This window comes from Oncorhynchus clarkii, chromosome 25, assembly GCF_045791955.1.
Source record: "Oncorhynchus clarkii lewisi isolate Uvic-CL-2024 chromosome 25, UVic_Ocla_1.0, whole genome shotgun sequence".
Classification (NCBI taxonomy): domain Eukaryota; kingdom Metazoa; phylum Chordata; class Actinopteri; order Salmoniformes; family Salmonidae; genus Oncorhynchus; species Oncorhynchus clarkii.
Genome location: NC_092171.1, coordinates 2,599,973 through 2,609,218, shown reverse-complemented (window position 1 = coordinate 2,609,218; position 9,246 = coordinate 2,599,973).

Sequence of the window (9,246 nt, the reverse complement as noted above, 5' to 3'; positions counted from 1 at the left end):
AATAACTCCTCCCTGGCATTTTCATTCATTGTCATGCCAACACTGTATTAAAAGTGCCCACTATTATATTCTAACTATATAATTAGAATATACATTCTATTCCCATGATTCCAACAGTTAACCCAAGTGTTTTGCTTTAAATCGCAAGTCAAATTGCAAAATTTTGTTAAAAATAAGGCCCAGATTACTTGCCCATATTGTGCAGCCCTAAGTGGCAGTGTGGAAATCATCTCAAATGCAGAAATTGATGAAAATTATGACTTTTTGGGGGTTGAAGTTGAATTGAACAGTATAAAACAATCAGAATGGAGAAAGCCCCATTGAAATCACTTAGAATGTATGTGTTGCCACCCTAAGGTCATGCACTACTTATAAAGCACATTTAGAACTTTTATTATAAAACAATATAAAATACTGCCAAATACCTTCATTACCGTCAGTTTTTTTTTTTTTAATACAGTGAGATAATATTTTGGCCATATATCGCCCAGCCCTAGTGAGAAGGTGTTAAAGTTCACAGTTAGCCATTGCTATGTTTTTTATTAAAACTTTATTTAACCTTTATTTAACTAGGAAAGTCAGTTAAGAACAAATTCGTATTTGACGAGGCCAAACCCTCCCGTAACCCGGACGATGCTGGGCTAATTATGTGCCGCCCTTTGGGACTCCCAATCACAGCCGGTTGTGATACAGCCCAGGATCAAACCCTGGTCTGTAGCAATGCCTCTAGCACTGCAATACAGTGCCTTAGACCGCTGCTCCACTCAGGAGCCAATGTAAATGAAAGATGAAAAGTACCCACGGCAGGTCCGCCGGAGCCATGGCCCAGTGGGACACGGGTGCCAGTCCACGTAAATGGAAGCAGAAAAGTCTGAGTCTTTATGGTAAAACACCAAGGTTAATCAGCGTAAGAAATATAAGTTGGTGGTTGAAGATATCCTTCTAGTGGTGTGGGGGCTGTGCTTTGGCAAAGTGGGTGGGGTTATATCCTTCCTGTTTGGCCCTGTCCGGGGGTGTCCTCGGATAGGGCCACAGTGTCTCCTGACCCCTCCTGTCTCAGCCTCCAGTATTTATGCTGCAGTAGTTTATGTGTCGGGGGGCTAGGGTCAGTTTGTTATATCTGGAGTACTTCTCCTGTCCTATTCGGTGTCCTGTGTGAATCTAAGTGTGCGTTCTCTAATTCTCTCGTTCTCTCTTTCTCTCTCTCGGAGGACCTGAGCCCTAGGACCATGCCCCAGGACTACCTGACATGATGACTTCTTGCTGTCTCCAGTCCACCTGGCCGTGCTGCTGCTCCAGTTTCAACTGTTCTGCCTTATTATTATTCGACCATGCTGGTCATTTATGAACATTTGAACATCTTGGCCATGTTCTGTTATAATCTCCACCCGGCACAGACAGAAGAGGACTGGCCATCCCACATATGCTCTCTCTAATTCTCTCTTTCTTTCTCTCTCTCGGAGGACCTGAGCCCTAGGACCATGCCCCAGGAATACCTGACATGATGACTCCTTGCTGTCCCCAGTCCACCTGGCCGTGCTGCTGCTCCAGTTTCAACTGTTCTGCCTTATTATTATTCGACCATGCTGGTCATTTATGAACATTTGAACATCTTGGCCATGTTCTGTTATAATCTCCACCCGGCACAGCCAGAAGAGGACTGGCCACCCCACATAGCCTGGTTCCTCTCTAGGTTTCTTCCTAGGTTTTGACCTTTCTAGGGAGTTTTTCCTAGCCACCGTGCTTCTACACCTGCATTGCTTGCTGTTTGGGGTTTTAGGCTGGGTTTCTGTACAGCACTTTGAGATATCAGCTGATGTACGAAGGGCTATATAAATACATTTGATTGGATTTGATTTATTCTGTGCCAGTGGATCTATTCATTTACAGATTTATTTTTAAATCTTGCCAAGAGAGGGCACTAAATCCCCTATTTGGGTGAGAATATGTGAGCTCAACAAATGAGGAGCCTCTACAGGGGTGGGCAACTTTTTCTCCTTTCCTAGCAAACACAGCTGATTACTCAGATTGCATTCTAAACTGAATATCATGATTAGGTGATTATTGGAGTCAGGTGTGTTAGCTGTGACTGGGGCAAAACTGTGACACCAATCAGAACCTCGAGGACTGGAATTGCCCACCCCTGCCCGGTAGCAGTCTATTGAATGGTAATGTAGATATCGAATATGTTGTAGCTACATTATCAGCTTACAAAATCAATGGATAAACCTGACGTGGATGGAAAATAGCTGTAAAATGCCATATCTTGACACAACTATACAATAACAGTAAAATTATGAACCATTATACATGTTAATGTTATGATGATTTCGTTCACTGTATAGAGTTTGTTTTTATAAATCATATTACTGAGGAATGTATTAAATGTAGAACGCAGACAATGTCTTAAACTGTTAACTGAAATGCATTCCAGGAAACTACTCCATGAAGCTGGTTGAGAGTGTGCAAAGCTGTCATCAAGACAAAGGGTGGATATTTGAAGAATCTCAAATATAAAATAGAATTTGTTTTGTTTAACACTTTTTTGGTTATTACATGATTCCACATGTGTTATTTCATAGTTTTGATGTCTTCACTATTATTCTACAATGTAGAAAATAGTAAAAATAAAGAGAAACCCTTGAATGAGTAGGTGTTCTAAAACCTTTGACCGGTAGTGTATTTCAAAATATCTAGTGGTCATCATCATACATTTACAGCATTACTCATACAGTAAAACTAGTATTTTTAGCAGACATCATGCCTTTACAGTTCATGATCTGGTCAAACAAGTTATCTGTACACAATGTAGACACTCTTGTCCAGAGCGACTTATGGTAGTGAGTACATACATTTTCATTCGTAATTTCATTGAAATGACTTGGAAACAACGTTGATTCAACCAGTGTGTTCCCATAGGTACCCTATGCTTGACATAACCTTAAACTGTATGGCTGTATAAGCACAACAAACATCTATTTTAGAACAAGCAAGTGTTATTCAAAAGGCAGGTTGCACAGATCATTGTCAAATCTGAAGAATACGGGGCAAATGGCAGGAACACACGGAATGATGATGTCAACACTTTCCTCCTTCGCTCTCATCAGTTTTGTTTGACAGTGCTAAAATAGCTGATGACAAAGACTCGGCCTGACCTCGCCTTGGTGTAATTTCTGTCACGTCCACTTCTCTCCACCCTTGCCCACTGACCCACAGGCGGAAAGCGTGGGCCATCTGCGTTGGAAAGAGTCTGCTTTTAGAAAGCCTGGATGCTATTTTCTCACTCACATTTCAATAACAGGCAGACTTACGCAATGCCGCTCTCGCGCTCTTTCTCCACAGAGAAGTATGATTGTTTACACAATAGTGGACTCGGCCAAAGGCAGTGTGGTGGAGACTGTGGACTTACAGGAAGCAAAATAGTCAAATACAGATTTTGAATACGCTCCTCAACATCAGGCTTGAAAAGTATTACATTTCATATCAAGATTAAGTATTTTCCCATGGTGAAATACTGAGCAAATTAGTAGGCTTACAACAATGGAATATATACGTATTTGTAAAGCTGAATGTCCTCGGATATCAAATATCCACTTTACCTTCCATCAGATGCCAAAATAAGTATCTTAACACTTCCAGATCATATCCACTTTTTAAAGCTTCCAAATGCTAGATACCCACTTTGTCAAACAGATACCCAATGCCCTCTATACCAGTCTCACAATGCCTATTGATATTGGCCTAAACTAGACCTTGCATTTTTTAGGACACTGTGTGTAATGACAGTATCTGACATCAGAGGAAGTGAACTCATCTTGGCCTGAGGGTGTGCGTGGCTGATCTACTAACTGTTCCCCCCAAAATAACATAAATAATATGTATGACTGAGGGTATGTGGGTCAGGTGATGATGATCATCCTTACCTCATGAAATCATAGGGGAGACTAACTTCAAAAATACTAGTACTGCTTTTCCAACCACGGTAAAGTAATTCTAGTAAAGTCTCTTTAGTAAAGTCCATATTATATTATATTATTATATTTGTGGATAAAGATTGCATAAAGATAAAGATTGCAACTCTGTGTATGAGAATCAAATACAATTGTGTGTATGTGAAAATGTTTAAATGTACATGGATTATGAGTAAAATCTTTGTCTATATATTCTGTCTGTATATTATGTTTATTGTGCAATATTTCACCAGGTCAAATTCGTGGTCGTAAATATACTTGGTAAATAAAGGTGATTCTGATTATAGCCTAGACACACAAATACATTCTTATGAATCAGAACATTCCAACATATACTACTACATCACCTGTAACTTGATGTATCTGTTTTTGTTCAGGAGGCACCATTTTCCCCATTATCAGCATTATCCTGTTGTAACCTTCTAAACTGTATTTAAACTTTATTCCATATAAGTGGAATTTGAAAGTTGTGGTGCATGTCATGTCCAGTGGCAATTGGGAATGGAACCTTGAGTCACATCCCAGAATTCTTCACAAATCAAGTATAAGCATGCTTTCACCATCCCTTCCCATGGCCCAGGAACTGATGAGTGATTGGCCAATACTATTTCTTTGTACTGTTTGTATGTGTGTGTGTTTACCAGATCAGTATGACCTCCTCTTTGATGGTACGATGGAATACAGGTTAGTGGTCTCCTCTGGGAGTTGCAGCACACAGACACACGGACACATGCATGTACAGTACATGCACACACACACACAAACGTATGTGAATTAAGATGGCACCGTACTGTATGGCTACCGTCTTGAGAGCACCGACCCAACTTTGCTATTTTGGGATTATTTTGCAGTTTTTAAAAACTTTTTTTGCACAAAATGTATCCACTATTATTTCTTATAATCAACAACAAGTTTAAACATCAGATCGGCAGTTACTCACCTCAATTTCAGCTTTCAACTTTGACTTCGACTCTTCAGCCCTGGGCTCTTAAGGTACCTCCGATCCAATCTTCGGGCTACCCAAGAGGAAACGCCGGCAAAAAAGAGGCAAGAGATCGGGCGTCCTGTTGAGACTAAGGCGAAGGGAACCACTTCCCTCCATTCTATTGGCCAATAATAAGATGGATGACCGGGACTCTTGTCACTTTGAGATCATCATTTTTTCTGAAACATGGTTTTGGACAAGATACCCGATATGGCTATCCATCACGTGTCTTAGTGACACATCATTGAAATCAACGGTAACAAGAAATGCAGCCTCCGGGTGAACGGTTTCCTTGTACAGTTCGTTAAGTGCCAGCTTGTTGTTGTTGTTGTTGTTGTTGTTGTCCTCATATACAGCAGTCAATATAACAGATTAGAACTCTCTCGGGAGGTAAAAGGGTCGATTCTTCATTCTCTGAATGGACAGGTAATTGGATTTAGGGAAATTCAGAGAAGGAGAGGTATGTCTCTTCATCAACAACAGATGGTGTGTAGACTCAAGCGTAGTGGAAATCTAAACCTATTGTTCACCCGTCTTGGAATACTGACGGTCGACCCTTTTACATCCCGGGAGAGTTTTCATTAGTTATCGTGAATGCTGTATATCAGGACAACAACAACAACAAGATGGCACTTAATGAACTGTACAAGGAAACCATGCACCCGGAAGGCTGCATTTCTTGTTGCCGTTGATTTCAATTATGGGTCACTAAGACACACGATGCCCAACTTCTATCAACACGTCTCCTTCACCACTAGGGGCAATAAAGTCCTAAACCACAGTTACTCAACCCAAAGGAAGCATACAAGGCCCTCCCCTCGTCCCCACTTTGGTAAATCAGATCATGTCTCTAAACTCCTGCTTCTTGTTTAAAAACAGCTGACAGGCATCTTCGCGGTCATTTTTAACCTCCTGTTGTCCCAGTCTGTAATCTCCACATGTCTCAAACTGACCACCATCATTCCAGTTCCAAAGAACTCAAAGGCTACCTGCCACAATGACTACCACCCTGTAGCACTAACATCTCTAATCATGAAGTGCTTTGAAAGAATGGTCATGGCACACATCACCTCCATCATCCCAGACACCCTAGACCCACTCCAATTTGCATACCACTCCAACAGATCTACAGATGATGCCATCTCTAACGCACTCCACACTGCCCTTTCCCACTTGGACAAGAGGAATACCTTTGTGAGAATGCTGTTCATCGACTACAGCTCAGCGTTCAACACCATAGTGCCCTCCAAGCTCGTCACCAAGCTTGGACCCTGGGACTGAACACCTCCCTCTGCAACTGGATCCTGGACTTTCTGACGGGCTGACCTCAGGTGGATAGAGTGGGCAACAACACCTCTGCCATGCTGACCCTCAACACGGGCGCCCCCCAGGGGTGTGTGCCTATCACACCAGGGGTGTGTGCACATCGATGGGGGCCACAGTGGAGACGGTCAATTGCTTCAAGATCCTTGGTGTCCACATCACTGAGGACTTAACATGGTCCTCTCACACAAGAACAGTCATGAAGAAGGCACGGCAACGCCTCTTCTCTCTCAGGAGGCTGAAAATATTTGGAATAGCCCCACATTTACAGCTGCACCATTGAGAGCATCCTGTCTGGTTGTATCACCGTATCACGGCAACTACACCACCCTTCGACCGGAAGGCCCTACAGAAGGTGATGCTTACGGCCCAGCACATCACTGGGAGCGAGCTCCCAGCTATCCAGGACAATACATGCCAGGCGGTGATTGAGAAAGGCCCAAAAAAATTCCCAAGACTCCATCCACCTGAGACATGGACTGTTCTCCATGCTCCCATCTGGCAGGCGGTTCCAGTGCATCATGGCTCAGACAACAGACTCCTAAACAGCTTCTATCCCCTGGCCGTAAGACTGTTAAATTGCTTACAACTACTGCTCTCCCTCTCTAACAGACTATCCCCACTGACTCTAGGCCCTTCCACATGTCTCTACCCACTCAGACACAACCTACGCCGCTGCTAAAATTATTATTGATTATATGTGTTACTCCATTACACTGCTGTCCATTGATTATTGATTGTCATTACCTTTAGTATTTATCTATTTGTTCTGCTACTGGTCACTATTACTCCTGTTTACATGTATATATTACCATTATTATATTAGCATAAGTATTTATATATTCCTCATGCCAGTCACTTTTTATGTGTAAAGTACTGGCACTGACCTGTATATACTTGCATTCTCATGTTTCTAACTCACATCATAGTTATTGTGTGGTTTTTAGAAACGTTTTATTCTATTTTCTATATTATTATTATTATCATCGCATTGTTGGGAAAGAGATCTCAACAAAATGTAGACGAGGGTAGACAATGTCCTTTCAGAATCAATAGATGGCAGCAAAGTATTGCACCAATCGGCATTAAAGGCCCAGATCAGTCAAAAAACGTGATTTCTTTGTGTTTTATATATATTTCCACACTATGAGGTTGGAATAATACTGTGAAACGGTGAACATTATGATAATGTACTTTTAGTGTAAGAGCTGTTTGATTGGAAGGAGGTTTGGCTTTCAATGGTGACATCACCATGCAGTACATTTGTTAATAGACCAATAAGAAGAAGAGTTCCAAACCTCTCTGCCAATAACAGCTCATTTTCAAAATTCTTGCTTGAGAAATTGCTCTTGTTATGAAGCTTTTTGTTTCTTTTCAACTTTTTTCATGGATACCTACCACAGTAAGGTACTTAATTCTTATCCAGAAAGGATTTGATATTGAGATAAGAACGGCTGCATTGGACCTTTAAAACAAGTTCACCATGTTGGCATGTAAGTGCAATCATAGGACTGCATAAATGTTTTGAGGTATGAGACAATTAATGAAATGTTATCGTTAACATAACTGTGAATACTGTGTTTCTCAGTATTGTTATTGGGAAAATGTCAATGTGTTCAAGCTTTGATTAAGAGTTCTAAAAAAAATTTTTTTTAAATGCCCTCCGCATTTGTGATAGCAATGCAGGTTTTCACTCTTCCTAACAGCTTATTATACGATTTTGAAAGATGTCTCCACAATGTTTCAAGTCCTAGAACAAGTCCAATAAATGGGTACATGGCATTCATAGGACATAAGGTCCCACTGAAACCATTTTATATTATGAGAAAGAGAAAAACATTCCAAAGAACCTTTTACATCTTTACTTTTCTCTCCACGAGAGAGAGACAGAGAGAGACAGAGAGAGACAGAGAGAGACAGAGAGAGACAGAGAGAGAGAGAGAGAGACAGAGAGACAGAGAGAGACAGAGAGAGACAGAGAGAGACAGAGAGAGACAGAGAGAGAAAGAGAGAGACAGAGAGAGACAGAGAGAGACAGAGAGAGACAGAGAGAGACAGAGTGAGAGAGACAGAGAGAGACAGAGAGAGACAGAGAGAGACAGAGAGAGAGAGAGACAGAGAGAGACAGAGAGAGACAGAGAGAGACAGAGAGAGACAGAGAGAGACAGAGAGAGAGAGAGAGAGACAGAGAGAGAGACAGAGAGAGACAGAGAGAGACAGAGAGAGACAGAGAGAGACAGAGAGAGAGACAGAGAGAGAGACAGAGAGAGACAGAGAGAGACAGAGAGAGAGAGAGAGAGACAGAGAGAGACAGAGAGAGAGAGAGAGAGACAGAGAGAGACAGAGAGAGACAGAGAGAGACAGAGAGAGACAGAGAGAGACAGAGAGAGAGAGAGACAGAGAGAGACAGAGAGAGACAGAGAGAGACAGAGAGAGACAGAGAGAGAGAGAGAGAGACAGAGAGAGAGACAGAGAGAGACAGAGAGAGACAGAGAGAGAGAGAGAGAGACAGAGAGAGACAGAGAGAGACAGAGAGAGACAGAGAGAGACAGAGAGAGACAGAGAGAGAGAGAGACAGAGAGAGACAGAGAGAGACAGAGAGAGAGAGAGAGAGACAGAGAGAGAGAGAGAGAGACAGAGAGAGACAGAGAGAGACAGAGAGAGACAGAGACAGAGAGAGAGACAGAGAGAGACAGAGAGAGACAGAGAGAGACAGAGAGAGAGAGAGAGACAGAGAGAGACAGAGAGAGACAGAGAGAGACAGAGAGAGACAGAGAGAGACAGAAGAGAGAAAGACAGATGGGATACACAGTAGAGATATAACGATTTTAAAAAGCAAGAGGGAAGAGGGAAAGAGCAAAGGAAGTAAGGAGAGAGAGAGGATACGATACAGTGTACAGTGTGAAAAGAGTGGTGCAGCCCTCACTGAGCGGAAGGAAGCCTCATGCAGCTCATGCAGACGAACCC